Here is a 15445-nt window from a genome sequence, read left to right as displayed (position 1 = left end):
GCTGAAGATTAATTTCCCTACTGGGAGCCCCAAAGAGAATTGCCGGAGAACACCCAAAAAGGTGCTTCCGGATTTCTGGCTCAAAATAACGAATTTAAAATCTCAAGAATCAGCGAACGGAAGCTAAAATTATTTATTTTTTGATAAACTAGGCATTTCAAAAATTCTGTAATATTAGACGGAAACGTTAGAATTGCTCGTGTTTCTCTCTCTCTCTCTCTCTCTCTCTAGTTGAACAGAAATTGTACTGTGTTATCCAATCTATCCCTAGTATTCCGACGATTGGCTACAACGACAGATGTCCGTCTTAGTCATGTTCATAATGAGTATAATTACCGCGCCCGGAGGTCGGTTAGGGACTTTGTACTAAAATAGACCCCTACTATAACATTACGGCGTGTCCATGAACGTTGGTTACGTACTAACACGTACTAACAGCGAGACAGTATTCGCCCCTCAACCACCCCCCTCCCAACATAGTTTTAAAAGTAGTGCCACCTCCCGTCCTGCCGCCACCCATATAAACCCCCCCTCACCACCTTCCAAAAACTTACCAACCCTCTTCAATGGATTTAACATAAAATCAATAGGGGTAACCCCCAAACAACCCCTCTATCTATATTTTTACATTCACCAGGAATCAAGAAAAACCAAATATCTAAGAAATTGTTAATAATTAAGTACAATTTATTTATTATTTATTAGATAATAACTTTGGGTTATCAAAAAATATTTTGAAAAGGAGTATTGCCGATTTCAGTTGTACTCCAAATAATCAGAGATTAGCCGAGTGGTTAGCGAATACTGGTTTCCATTGCGGAGATCAAAGGTTCGAATCCAAGCTGCTGTGGTCCCTTAGATTTTTTCTCTTTTTACAGCTTACTGTCCGGTGATAGGCAGTATTTTTTTTTTTTGAATGATTTAAGAAGCGTCAACATCTAAGGTTATTGGCGCCCGGAGCTTTTTTCAGTGCACTGCCGGCCTCCGGACAGTGTTCTCTCATTACAGACAACACTGTCCATCACCGGACAGTGAGCTGTAAGAAGCTCCTAGGAAGAAAAAAATCTAAGGGTCTGCAATTGGATTCCAACACGGGACCTCCGCGTGGGAATCCATTACGCTAACCGCATAGCTAATCCCTTCCCTAGATAGGCAGTATTGTCTTTAACGAGAGAACACTATTCCCGAGGATGACTGAAATAGAATCCCGGACGGCCAATACCCTCTATTCTGATAACCAATAACTTAAAATTGGTAACTTAAATTTGCATAAATGGTGAAAATGTACATTGTACTGAAAATTGCATTTCAGTTGCTGAAAAGCTTTTTACATGAACGTGGAATTACTGTTCATTATTTTTGGTGACCGATTCATAGTTTCAATAGGATGAAAAATTATTGCCAGTTTCAGTCATGATAATTATTTATTCTGCCGAAGCTTTCGACCTAGGGACTGTTTTTACATCATTGGAGGGTTGGTGTGCCTTCTGTCTTGTCTGTTCACTCAGTCAATGAACAGACAAGACAGAAGGCACATCAACCCTCTAATCATGTAAAAACAGTTTATTGTAAATTAGCCCTGAAGATGTGACCTAGTCCCTAGGTCAAAAGCTCGGCAGAATAAATAATTATCACGACTGATAATGGCATTAATTTTTCATCCTATTGAACATGGAAATATTTTTTGCAAAGGAAATCTTTGCCTTATTTTATTTAAAAAAAAAGAAAAAAAAAAAGTGAAAAAACTAATAGCCGAAATCTTAGAAACGGAAACGGCCAAAGTACCAAAACGAAATACAGACATTGGGCTTCCTGTTCACGAGTTATTCCGCTCATACTCACATTCAGAATAACTAATAGATTAAACTCTAATTATATACGAGTACCTATCGTGAATATTCCAAAACTTGGCATTTATATTGGTAATAAAATTAATTCTTTAAAATGTTCAACACTACTGTTAAATTGCCTCTAAATCGAAGTAAAGAGGAAGTGAATAAAACAGCTGATTATTTAAATCCATAAAATAACTTCGATAAAAGTAGTGAACGTCGAAAAGAAAAACCAGAGGAGGAGTAAAGGGAGGCGAGTGGTTCGCTGACCACTGACGTCAATCCGCAACCACTTGTTGATAAAAGACTGTTGCACTATTTCCTAGTACCGGATTTTGGCCAAATTCATTTCTTCTGTTGCTTATTTACGTCCAAAAAAAGGTTTATCCGGATTTTAGAAGCATGACCGCTGATATTATTATTCAGAAGTGAAGGTACTATAGGGTTATAGGGTACTGTAGGGCTATACATGTTGTAATCAGAGTTAACCAAATCAAAGAATATAAAAGACTAACGATAGATATTTGAGTCATAGGTTTGGCAATCTGACGGCAGTGTCGGTCCTAGAGTTGGACTATGGACGACTCCATTGTGCTGTACCCACATTATATGGTAGTAAAGTAATCACCAATTTTTTTTTTCAGCCAAGCTTAACGTCAAACTATCAAATTAGGTGTCGTAAAACATGTGGGGTGTAATACCAATTAAATAAAAAGTAGCTATACACTGGAACACGAACTGGTGATTACTCATTTACTAGACCACACTCATAACCACTACACAAACTCTCCTTCCCCCACAAAGTAGAATCATTTTGAGATTGATCGATTGTGCGATTTACGAGTGGGATTTTTTTTTTTTTTCCTATATTTAACATCCACAGTTCCTTACGCGCCACGATAACTAAGCGGTTATAGGCTAGACCCGCAAAGCTAAGATGTATTGTTGGTTTAGTGGGTTCGATTCCCCTGGTCTAGGATCTTTAAATATGATTTAGTTGTTAAAATGAGAACTTTACAGTAAAGTATGTTTGCTAGCCGCCTCCGTCCACGACACCTAATTAGGTTGTTGGACGTAAAGCTCGCCTGAAAAGCATTACTTTACTCCTCTAGTTACCCCTACTTCCTCCAAAAAAAAAAAACAAAGAGCTCCTACTAGATACACTGTTTTCGTCATCCCATTGATATCCCCAAAATTTAAAGCTTAGTCCTACCTTTATCCAAGTAGTTATTACTTTTACTGTACTTTAAAATTTTAATTTCGTAAATTTTGTTCTCATTCATTACAATTAATACTAAACGGAGAATATAGTAAAGTAATTGCCTATTTTTTCAGGCGGGCTTTACTTCCAACTACCAATTAGATGTCGTGGACGGAGGCGACTAGCAAACATACTTTATTGTAAATTTCTCATATTAACCATTAAATAAAATTGCAAAGCCTAGACTGGGAATTGAACCCACTAAACCAACAATACATCTTAGCATTGCGGGTCTAGCCTATAACCGCCAAACATACTTTACTGTAAATTTCTTTTATTAAACATTTAATAAAATCCAAGGCCTAAACCGAGAGAATCGAACCCACTAAACCAACAATACATCTTAGCATTGCGGGTCTAGCCTATAACCGCTCAGCTATCGTGGCGCCTAAAAGGAGAATATATTTAAAAGCAAACTTGACAAGCGAAAATAAAGTAGAAATTCTAATTAACATGAGAATGTAACTAAAGCTAAGCTTATACAAAGTATAACACGCCATCTGAACGCTAGTTTTTTTTTTTTGTTAATTAACGGCATTACCTTTGATGTATTATTGATACCCCCCCTCAAAAAGAAAAGCAACAAAATGCTCAAGGAAAATAGCTAGTGTGAGAGTGGGGGTGAGAGCGAGCCTGACGGAGGAGAGATGACTCCATATAAAATGGAGAAAAAGAATTAATCACTTGGCCAATAATATCTTCTCTTATTAGGAAAAATCAATTCAACCAATTACTTATTGTGAATAAATGATCTGTAATTATTGGCTGAATCGATGTCCGAGGGAATTTTTTTTACGTTTTTCCTTCCACTTCATTCTTGTTTACATGGATATTATTAAAAAGCTGGAATTGTCGGAATAAAAACTACTTTTCTAACGAAATAATTGATAAACTTGGGAACAAGAAAAAATTATCAACTAATATTTTTTTTTGTTTTTAGTTTCTAACGAACAAAAAGAATTAGTTATCCCCTTTTTTTTGTGGCGTCCATAATGAGTATATTAGTACTCTCATTGACCGGAACAATCGATATTTGAAAATTTTATGGTTGATGTGTATTTGTTCATAGAATAATTGGAAGGAAGGGGCTAGCTGAGTAGTTAGCCTATCCTAGAATCTAACGCGGAAGTCTCAGGATCGAAGCCAACTGCTGGTTAAGATTTTCTCCTCCTTAGGAGCTTCTTACAGTGTGAGGTATTAATTGATTGCTGTTTGATTTGGAAGTAAATCAAAATCTTAAAAGTTGAATTTTTCAATAGATCGATTTGGTCATCGTGTTGTTCGTGGTTTTGATTCTGGATTAGAATATATATAGGTAGGGGAGAGGGGGGCACCTTTGAACAGTTTTAATTTCTCGCCAAATATTTAAAACATTTATGATTGGTAATTTTCTCCAATATGTTGTGGTAGACCTGTTGTAAAATTGACAGAGTTTCCCTTCCGTTTTCATTGTTTTGTAAAGTCCAAAATTAAGAAATTTTATATTTTGTAAGGTGGAAGTAAAATTTTTGTTGCAGATTTTGGAAGTGTATTGGTGAAGATTGTAATGGACAAGGTGTAAGTATTGTTAGTCCATATTAACATTTGGAATTCGTATTTTTAAACCCTAGTATTTACAAAAGTCTATTAGCTTGCAAAAGAGTGTTGGATACTATATTTTCTTTTATGGAAGGAGAGGGGGCACTTTTCAACATCACCAGTTAAAAAATGCCACCCTAAAGACCTGCAAGTTTGTGACTTTTTTTCCTGCTTAATCGCAGAGAAGAGGAAAGTGGTCCAAAGCTACCATTAAGAAGCGCAACAAACCCGAATATTTTGTTCAAACTTCCTAAACCCATCACACACTTCGGGTACAACATCCCCGAACTGAGTCATTCTTGATTTTTGAACTAGATTTCAATGGTTTGAAAGAGAAAGTAATGTAGTAGTGAGAGAGAAATAACTGACAGAAGGTAGATATTCAGAGTAAAGTACGAGTATGAGTAAAGTAGATTCCTTGTAATATCATTTATTTCTATTTTATATTGTGTTCAAAAGGCGCCACGGTAGCCGAGCGGTTAGAGGCGAGACCCGCAATGCTAAGATGTATTGTTGGTTTAGTGGGTTCGATTCCCCCGGTCTTAGGCCTTGGATTTTATTTAATGGTTAATTAAAGAAATTTACAGTAAAGTACGTTTGCTAGTCGCCTCCGTCCACGACACCTAATTGGTAGTTGGACGTAAAGCCCGCCTGAAAAAATAGGCAATTACTTTACTTTATTGTGTTCAAAGCTACCCGGCAAGTATTAACATTTGTCACAAAAATTTAAAAAAAATAAATAAATATAGATATGTATGTAAAGTACCGACTTTTTATTGATATAGATCTCTTAAGAAGATTTGAAAGTTGTAGAAAACAAAATAAAAAGGTTCAATAATACGATTCTGTGCGCACTCTGTAAACAGAAAATGTAAATTCTTTTCAAATGTGCCCCCCTCTCCACAATCTAGGAATAGAGAGGGGTTTCGCCTAGCTCCAAGTCTGAAGCGTAAAATAGCTCTTGGAGAGCCCAGTACTGCAGAGAAAATCTAAGAGCAAGCGATCTCAGTAGCTTTTATGATCTATATAGATCTCTGTTGAGGAAGGAGAGGACGTTCGGCACCACCGGAAGTGTGTCGTGCTGTGAGCGATGATCGCGTGAAAAATAACCTGATACTTATCAAAGAAGGTAATTAACTCTCTAAAACAATGAATATTCAAGTGACATTCTGCTGCCTTGATCATCCCCTCTCTCCCATTTTGAACTTACAGCCGTAATTATCAGCTGTAATTGTCATCCCCTCCACTCCATTATTCACGACGACGCACCCAACCCAATCACACACGAACACAATTGTAATAATGTTCGTGATTTAATAATGAGTCAGCGGATCTATGTGATCACGACTTTTTACTACCAATATCTCAAATGCTGTCAGTTTCCAGGCTAACATAATTATCATTCCTTTATTACTAAAAAAGAAAATAGAGTAATTTTTATTATTATTCTTTATATACAAAGACGCCAATGTGTTTCTAGATAATGGATTGCACAATAAGTGTTTGGCACCGCAGGAATGTGAACTTCATCGCTGAATAAAACAACCATTCAAAATGTTTATTCACTTTTCGAGAAACTATATTAGTAATCGAGCAGATTTTCGAAAAATTGCACTTCACACCGGGGAAATATCCGTTTTCTATAAGTTCGTAAAAAATGGTTTATTTTTGCACAAAATGGTCAAAATTTTGTGTGCGCCTGTCCATACATTCACCGTATTTAAAAAAAACAACAACCACCAAATGGATGCCTAAAATAAGGTTTTGGTCAAAGATCGGCTAATTGGAAATATATCCACTTTACTATGAAGATTTTGGTATTATCTTCCGCCATTCAGCCAGCATCGTCTAGGTGCTTATCACTAGAATATCACTTACTTTTAAATACAAACGCTTCACACATTCATCCCTCTACTATATACAACTATTTACATACAACTAATGGATGGATCAGTACTCCTATATTCCTGCCATCCTTATAGCTTAACCGAAATTAAAATCACGTAATCCTTCTCTAATCATTTTCTTGCATTCATTCTAATTCGGCTATAACTTTTAAATACACTCACATTTTTCTTTGCTAGCTCTGCAACAGATTTAAGCACATAGATGTTGGTGGAGATTATTATGTCTTCGTAGCGAAAGGGTGCATCTAAATACCTGTATAAGTCGTCGAAACATTTGTGTTTCCTTTCTACCACATAAACGTGGACACATCATTATTATATTGCCTTGAAATCCTCCTCCTCATCGCAATCTACGCAAAGAGGAGAGAGGACCTTTTGTTGATCCTATGAAGATACGATCCGCAAACCGCGTGGTTCGCTATCAGCCTGCTTATTGTCGTAACAATCCATTTATTAGTGACAGTTCCCTAATTAAACCATGGTTATCTAGGTTCATTAAATATCAAAGTGGATGTGTAAAGAGATAGTCTCATTGACAATGTCTGTCTCAATGATCTTCAACAACTTTACGTTAAGTCGGATATCAAACGTAAGGACTTCCTTGTTAATGGTACAACATTTTAAATTGAGTAAGTATAATTTTCGGAAAAGTCCTGGTCTATCGGAAAAACTATTTACCATTAGGTACACCAAAGAAAAAAGAAGAAGAAGAAGACAAGTGTCTTCAGCGACGGCGTCTTCCAGGTCAGTTAAAGAGGCGACACTTGGGAAATAAATCATTTCCTGTATTTTATGCTCACTCTGTTTTTTGGGACGATCTAAGACTTTTTAAGAACGACTGCGGGGCAATAAGATAATAAAAAGCAGAACTATTTTGTGCCACCAAATAGATGAAACTATTACTTGCAAAAACTTAGGAAATTCTTAAAAATAAAGAAAAAGTTTTTCTAATTTGAGAAAGATTCATTAAAAGAGGAAAGGTAAAAAAAGAAAAGCGGACGCTAGTTGTTTACCTGGTGACCATAGTAACAACGGTGGGTACCCCCACTAGGTGAGCCTAATTCGACGTTGTTTAATGTCTATTACCCCTTCCTGCCCGCAGTATACCGGTATTACGTATATACCTAAGGCAGGCCCCCGCCCCCGCCCACCAGAACAGCGGCGGCTCTGTTAGTAGAGTGAGGTGCAGGTGCTGTTTACACTGCAATTAGCGCCACTGTTTGTAAACCGAGTTGTTTTTGGATCTGGTCTCTATGGTGATGCGACCGCGCGTCAAATACTTGGGATTTCTTCTTTACTCCTTTTTTTTGGCGTCACACCAATCAACACAATCAATCAAAAAAACTATTAACCACCAATCACCACGGAAAGAAGTGCATTAAAATCTCTTATTTATAAATAGACAGGAAGGACAATTACGATCATTGTTTTGGTTACGCGCAGTGATAGTGTCCATCGGAAGCTCTTTGTGCTTTTCCATTAGAAGCAGGGACAGTACTAAATTTAGAAACTTGATGAGCTTCTTTGGTGATTGGATAGAGCAATCACTACGCGAATCTATAAGATGTTCTTGGAGTTCTTTGGCAATGGATACAAAGTTTCAAAATCAATTCAGATCTTTCCTTCATTATTTTCGCACAATCTCCAGTTGGCAGTTTCAGGAGCCCCCTCATTTTTCAGGATATTATTCTGTGTTGTTCAAGGAGCCTGATTGAGTCTCTCAACAATCCAGGTCAGATAGCACATGCATAATGTAAAAGCAATTACAATTATTCATATAAGTACGTATAAGCCCTGAAGAAACCCTAGTCTCTAGATCGAAAGCTTGGCATCCATACCAATTTTATGATCAATGATCATCGATAGATCGAAATAGGGGGATCCAATTTTTAAGGCACACTTCAATCAAAAGAAAACAAAACAAAATCACTCTATAATCAAAGACATCCTGGCTGCAGGAATGAGGAAACGTGGACACTATAACTATACAGTTAAGATTAATAAGATTAAGATTATTATTAAGATTAAGATTAATTAATGAGGGTGGATTTTTTTTTAAAGAGATCTTTTAAGAAAGACCAGAATGGATAAGATGAGAAATGAAAGGATAAGAGAAGTTGACAGGAGTAAGAGAGGATATTATTTCGGGAACGGTCACACAAGGAGGATGGCCAAATAAGATTCATGAATGGGTACCATCGGCAAAAAAAAAATGGGAAGAAGAACTGAAAGTGGTAGGAGAATGAGTTCCTGAAGGAGGTGCCGGGTTAGCCTGACATGGACTGCAATTCACAATAATCTTTTCCCACCTTGGATTAATGAATCACGTCACCAGAAAAAGGAGACGGAACCAAAATCTTTCATGACGCCCTCAGCTGTTAAAAATAAATAAACAATTATTTTAGCCCTTTACAACATTTAAGGGCCTCCACAATTATTTCTGCAAGTTCGGTCTTTATCATTTGGGGATATTGGCAAGAATTCTGAAGGTAACTCATTCAAGATGATTTGCTTATTTGAGAAAAGTGTGAAAATCAGAACGTATGATTAGCATTGACGATTTGTACAACATTTGGAGAATATAGACGACACAAAACAGAGGTCTTAATAGTTTCGAAACACTATTTATCAACTAAAAATTCAAACCCTGATTTCAAATCCAGATTTCTTTAAAGAAAAAAACCTTTCCAATATTAACAGGATCTCTGTTGGTTACTCTGGCTACTTCTTTAAAAAAAAAATCTCACTAAATATTATGTTTTGCTAAGGGGACTGGTCAGTGCCCAAAGTTAGGGGACTACTTTGGAGAACAAATACTTTTAAAGGGTTTTTATTAGTAACTGTCCGTTAAAAGGGCACTGTGTTATGGGCGGGGGGGCCTATGGCAGGTAGTGTAGCCATTGTTCTTGGCAAGGCGGCTTGCCCTTTGATACTCCCGGCTTTACGCACCAAGTAACTGTACCAAAGCTCTTACTCCACTACAAGACCTTAATTACACGTATAGAAAAAGGGCAGGTAGTTAAAGTATAAGGACAAAATATGTTTGAAAGAAAAGTGACCTGTAAAAAGAAAACTAAGGGCCAAAAAGAAAGCTTATTCATGGCGAAAACTCTATCTTTAAAAACTACCAAAAAGAATTAACATGCTTACTATTCAATGAGCATTTTTAATTATTAATTATGAGCATTATGGATTCCATAAAAAGTTAATATTAATATCACTTTGAAAGGATCAATAGGAAAATATTTTCAGCGAATCATAATAATCTATGTTTGTGAACGTGGAAAAGTTTTATGAAAGCATAACTAAAAATGGGAAAGCTCTATGAGAAGTTTAATCTGAGTTAAGCCTCAAGGTTTATCATCATCGGAGAGGCAACAACAGAACATCATCTAACCAAAGCGTGTTTATTTTAATAGATAATTAAAAATTTGGTGTAAACACACGCACGAACTTAGGCGCCACGATAGCCGAGTGGTTAAGAGACTAGACCCGCAATGCTAAGATGTGTTGTTGGTTTAGTGGGTTCGGTTCCCCCAGTCTAGGTCTTGGATTTTATTTAATGGTTAATATGAGAAATTTAGTAGTAAAGTATGTTAGGCGGTTGGAGACTAGACCAGCAATGCTAAGATGTATTGTTGGTTTAGTGGGTTCGATTCCCGGTGTCTAGGTCTTGGATTTTATTTAATGGTTATTATGAGTAATTTATATAGTGAAGTATGTTTGCTAGTCGCCTCCGTCCACGACACCTAATTGGTAGTTGGACGTAAAGGAAGCTTAAAAGAAAATTGACGCCTTCACCATCTGGAGCCATGACCTAATTACTAACATCAGGAAGCTCCAGAAATCATCTTGTGACTCACTGGACACCCGCGAAATGCCTTTATCAACATCATAATCTCTATATACTCCTTAAGAGGTAGCCAAAAAAAAAAACAGGGGCCGTCATTTAAGGGAGTAGACTACGCAACCATCTTCTAAACAACCACAAAACCACATTACCAGCTTGTTCTTAATCTAAAAACGTCTGCTGGAACTCCTCTCTATTCTAGATTGTCATCCTAAACCACTTTGCCGTGTGAAATAGCTCTTCATTAAAACATATCCTTCTTTACTAACATTCTACAGCAGCTGCAGGTTATTCTCTCATATTCCCTAGCCCTATCCCTATCCTCATCAAAGTGAGAAGGTTATAATGTTCCTAATATTTGATTTTTTATTCCCACATATATAATATATGAATTTTTTTTAAAATAATGTCCATATCTACACTCTCTTACATCCATCGTGTTTTATCAAGTTTAATTATTTTATAAAATTTTGTCGCTAAATTTTAGAAAACTTCAACATTGTATAACTCTGATGTTCAAGGATAGAACGTGAAATCTTCTTCTAAAACAATTTCTGATCCAAAAATTAAAAAAGTGTCAACAGGCGAATTCCACAATCTCTTCAGAAGTTCTGAAGAGATTGCAAAAAAAAAAAAAAAAAACTCGAAGAGAAGACAGATATTAAAAGAAATAGTGCCGCTCATCAAAAAAGACTATGACAGGTAAAAACTGGCCGGACGGGATTTGGGCAGCACTTGGAACAAGAGAACCCGCGAAATACTCATTCCGCTGTCTAAATGTTTTTTGTCATAACACTTCGAAGAGTGAAAGGAACCATTGGCAGTTTTAGTAGTAGCACGGCATACACCAAATCAAAGCCATATCACATTTAATTTATTTTATAATTTTGTTTTTGTTTTTGTTCAAAAAAATATTTTGTAAAAAAAGAAAAATCTTAAAATGAAATTGTTTTAAAAAGAAAAAGAGTAGAAGACACAAAAACATTTGAAGAAAAACAGAACGAAAGAGTGTTGTGTCGAAGAGTTGGTGTAAGAGTTGATAGGGGGGGGGTTTCCACAGCTTGGGGAGCTGGGTTACCCAGCATCCAGTAGCCAACAATTGAAGAAGTAGCAGATCATAGCAGCACTCCCCCCCCAAAAAAAAAAAAAACGACAACATCCTCCACATTACACATTCCCAGCTTGTCCGCTTGTCTTGCAAGTAAAACGCGCACTTGGCGGCCCCCATAGAGATACAGGTCTTCGTCGTCGTCGTCGTCCCCCTCCCCAACCCAATCCTTTCCCATAGAGGAGTTTTGTTCGATCTTTTTACAACCGTCCCATTTGTGGCGGCTTTCATTTTTATCGCGTCACGTTAGTGTATTGTGGTGGCGTGGCGTGGCGTGGCGGAGGGGGGGAGAAGTCCATCAAAAGACTAATGACATTATTTTCAAGACTCTTTAAAAAGAGTGTCGCTAAAACAAAAACTCAAAAATACACAACCTCGCCTTGTTCTTCTTCTGTATTCCATTATGTCTATTACAGGACGCACTAACTTATTATGTACCACCGTTCTAGCAGTAAGAATCATGTAAGAGGAAATATAATTGTGTTTAGTTTCCTTATGCGCAAGTCTCGACAATATTGTCGCTTATCATCGACTACTTTGTTTCTTTGAAAGTAAATTACTCAATAAAAACAAAAGGGGTACATTCTCATTTTTATTTTATTTATTTATTTATATTTTTTTTTAAGTAAAGGGGGGAAGAACTTGTATAACTTGGCCCTAAGATCAATGATTCTATCTGGCAGACTCCATTAAAAAAAAAGAACTAAATAAATCCTATTGAATTACTTAACTGAGAGCTAAAAAAGAAATAGCCCAAGATGGTGAAACTATAAAAGCTGCCTATTCTGATTTCATTTAAAACTAAGATATAATTTTAACAATAAATGATTTATTAATAGACTTATTTTCTGATTTCTTTTTTTTTTTGTTTTAATTTTGTTTTTAAATAAATAAACTGCCTGTCAGATGTTACTGAATAAAGATATATATAAATTTAAATTAAATAAAAAGACAGATCCTAAAAAGTTTAAAATGACATTTTGTACAATAAATCATCGTCTCTCTTTCTATCCTATTTGATTTCTTGTATTTGTTTTAAATTTAAGTTTATCTTTTACTTTATTTTTGTAAATATTCTTTTTACAAAAAAAATTATTAGGGAAGTAGTTAAGAGTAGTTCGAATTCAGCTGAGCTTCTTACAGTTCACTGTCCCAGAGTATTAAGGGAAGGAGTTAAAACAGCGGTTCGAATCCAGCTGAGTTTCTTATATTTCACTGTCCCAGAGTATTATGGGAAGGAGTCGAATTCAGCTGAGTTTCTTACATTTCACTGCCCCAGAGTATTAAGGGAAGGAGTTAAAACTGCGGTTCGAATCCAGCTGAGTTTCTTATATTTCACTGTCCCAGAGTATTATGGGAAGGAGTCGAATTCAGCTGAGTTTCTTACATTTCACTGTCCCAGAGTATTAAGGGAAGGAGTTGAAACAGCGGTTCGAATCCAGCTGAGTTTCTTATATTTCACTGTCCCAGAGTATTAAGGGAAGGAGTTAAAACAGCGGTTCGAATCCAGCTGAGTTTCTTACATTTCACTGTCCCAGAGTATTAAGGGAAGGAGTTAAAACAGCGGTTCGAATCCAGCTAAGTTTATTACATTTCACTGTCCCAGAGTATTAAGGGAAGGAATCGAATTCAGCTGAGTTTCTTACATTTCACTGTCCCAGAGTATTAAGGGAAGGAATTAACAGCGGTTCGAATCCAGCTGAGCTTCTTACAGACAGTGCTGTTGATAAAAGTGCCAATGACAGATCTTGGCTTACAAAGAAGCACAAATAAACAAAAATTTTGCCTTACTTATGTAAAAACGTAAAGTAATGATTACTGTTCATTATTTTTGGTGACTGATTCATAGTTTCAATAGGATGAAAAAAATAACTGCCAGATTCAGTCATGATATATTTTTATTATGCTGAGCTTTCGACCTAGGGACTAGGTCACACCTTCAGGGCTGTGGAACATATTTACAGTGTGTTAACAATAATTATATTAAAATGAATATGTATAATGTATTTTCTTTACATTATACATATTCATTGTAATATAATTAATTGGTAATATAATTGTTAACACACTAAAGATGTGATCTAGTCCCTAGGCCGAAAGCTCGGCATAATTAGGTCTATAATGACTGAAACTGGCAGTTATTTTTCATCGTAAAGTAATAACTTTAAGTTTCTGAAAATTGGTAAACGAAATCATCCGGAAAAATCCGGGAAACTATTATAATAAATGTGGCTAGTTTGGAGATTTGTAGGATCAGAGCATTATTTTTTTTTTACATTAACATAAATAGAATTAGCTGAGCTGTAGGACGTAGTACAAGGCGAGCATGCACTAGGACAAAACTAATAGAAGTATACAGTTTGAAAAGAATACACAATGTGGATGAAATAACATCTGGCAGTTCTTGTTGATGGAGTACAAGACGGGCTGCTAATTAGCGAAGCAATTAGTTTTGAAATGATATCCATAGAGGATGCTGAATCAGACACCTAAATAGATGACAAGAAAACAATCTGAGAATAGATAACTATTCTTGGGCTTGTTATTGCATTCCTATTTAACCAGGTTCTCTAAGGATTAGCCAGGTTCTGTAAGGATTAGGCAGGTTCTCCAAGATTGACTTGGATTTGTGATTGAACATTAAGGTTACGCCGTTTCAGAAAATAACATTTTAGCTAAAAATAAATAGTTGCGTATTTTACATGCTCATAATTGCATAATCATGTTGATTTTTAGTGTCCTTGCAGCATAGCGTAGTAAATACTACATGTACCAATAGTAAAAAAAAAAAAATAAGGGAGCGCTAGTATCGGTCAATAGCGTAAGGTGAATGACGTCGTAAACAGAAGCGTGCACACGTACATTTGTGTGTCCCGTATGAGAGATAGGCCAACCAAGTCAGAGTGTGTGTGTTTGTGCACAGTTTACGAGGCCGACAGACTAATTCTGTCCGCGTGTGCGTGTGTTCCGGGATCAATGGAAGTCGGACGGTTGACCTTGTGCCCTCTTTCGTCCCCCACCGCGCCGCCCCCGCCGTCTCCACGCTATCACACACACACTCTCTCTCTTTTTCCACATTCTCTGGGCGCTCCACTAGTGCGCTAGTAGTAACCTCGTGGTAGTGGAAACCGCCAAAGGCACCACAACTGCCAAGGTCAGCAGAGCACAGGTGACCCAGGCTACCTCATGCTCCCACAAAGATTGGTTCCACCAACAGCCGCACTACTGCCCTTCCCGTTCTTTCACAACTGCATTCACTTATCTATCGTCTCCTTCTATTTTTATCTCTCTCTTCTTCACAGGAAGGCAATAAATGCAACAAAATTTCCAAGCAGGAAATACAATACTTGGTATCGAAAGATCCCAGGCAATAAAGCAATAATCATGACAGTAAGAAAATAAGGTGTAACTATTTTCTGATCTTAACTGGGAGCCGGTATCAAACGACGAAGTAGCCAGAAATCAGAGGTATATTTAGAGATCAGAGGGGCTTCTAAGCTAGAAACCAGGATTGGGAATCTCTAGTAAGGAACCAGCTACCTGAATTTGGGAAAATACTCGTGCTAGGGTATCTAGCCTAGAGCAAGGTCCTCATACTTTACTATAAATTTCTCATATTAACACATTAAATAAAATCCAAGACCTGGACCGGGGGAGATCGAACCCACTAAACCAACAATACATCTTAGCATTGCGGGTTCAGCCTCTTAACCGCTCGGCTATCGTGGCGTCTATAATTTGTAAAATTTTACCAATACCTCAGACCTCCTGTACTAATCTAAAGTACGAAATGATTAAGCAAAAAAAACTGAAGCGTTTTAATTAAAAAAAAAAATTTGCATTACATCCCACCTCAAATGTTAAAATGCATTTCAATAAATGTTATAACGTAGTATATTTATACAGTTA

General features: G+C 36.7%; 1 protein-coding gene across 8 annotated transcripts in view; it reads right to left on the bottom strand.

Moving 5' to 3' along the window:
• zfh2 (Zn finger homeodomain 2) overlaps positions 1–15445 on the bottom strand; it is a 441349-nt gene that overhangs the window by 213891 nt on the left and 212013 nt on the right. The window lies entirely within an intron of this gene.

The sequence above is a fragment of the Rhodnius prolixus genome, unplaced genomic scaffold (genome assembly GCF_049639745.1).
Source record: "Rhodnius prolixus isolate KJV_2025 unplaced genomic scaffold, Rpr scaffold_1, whole genome shotgun sequence".
Classification (NCBI taxonomy): domain Eukaryota; kingdom Metazoa; phylum Arthropoda; class Insecta; order Hemiptera; family Reduviidae; genus Rhodnius; species Rhodnius prolixus.
The sequence above is the reverse complement of the archived record's forward strand: the minus strand, read 5'-3'. Positions and strand labels throughout refer to the sequence as shown.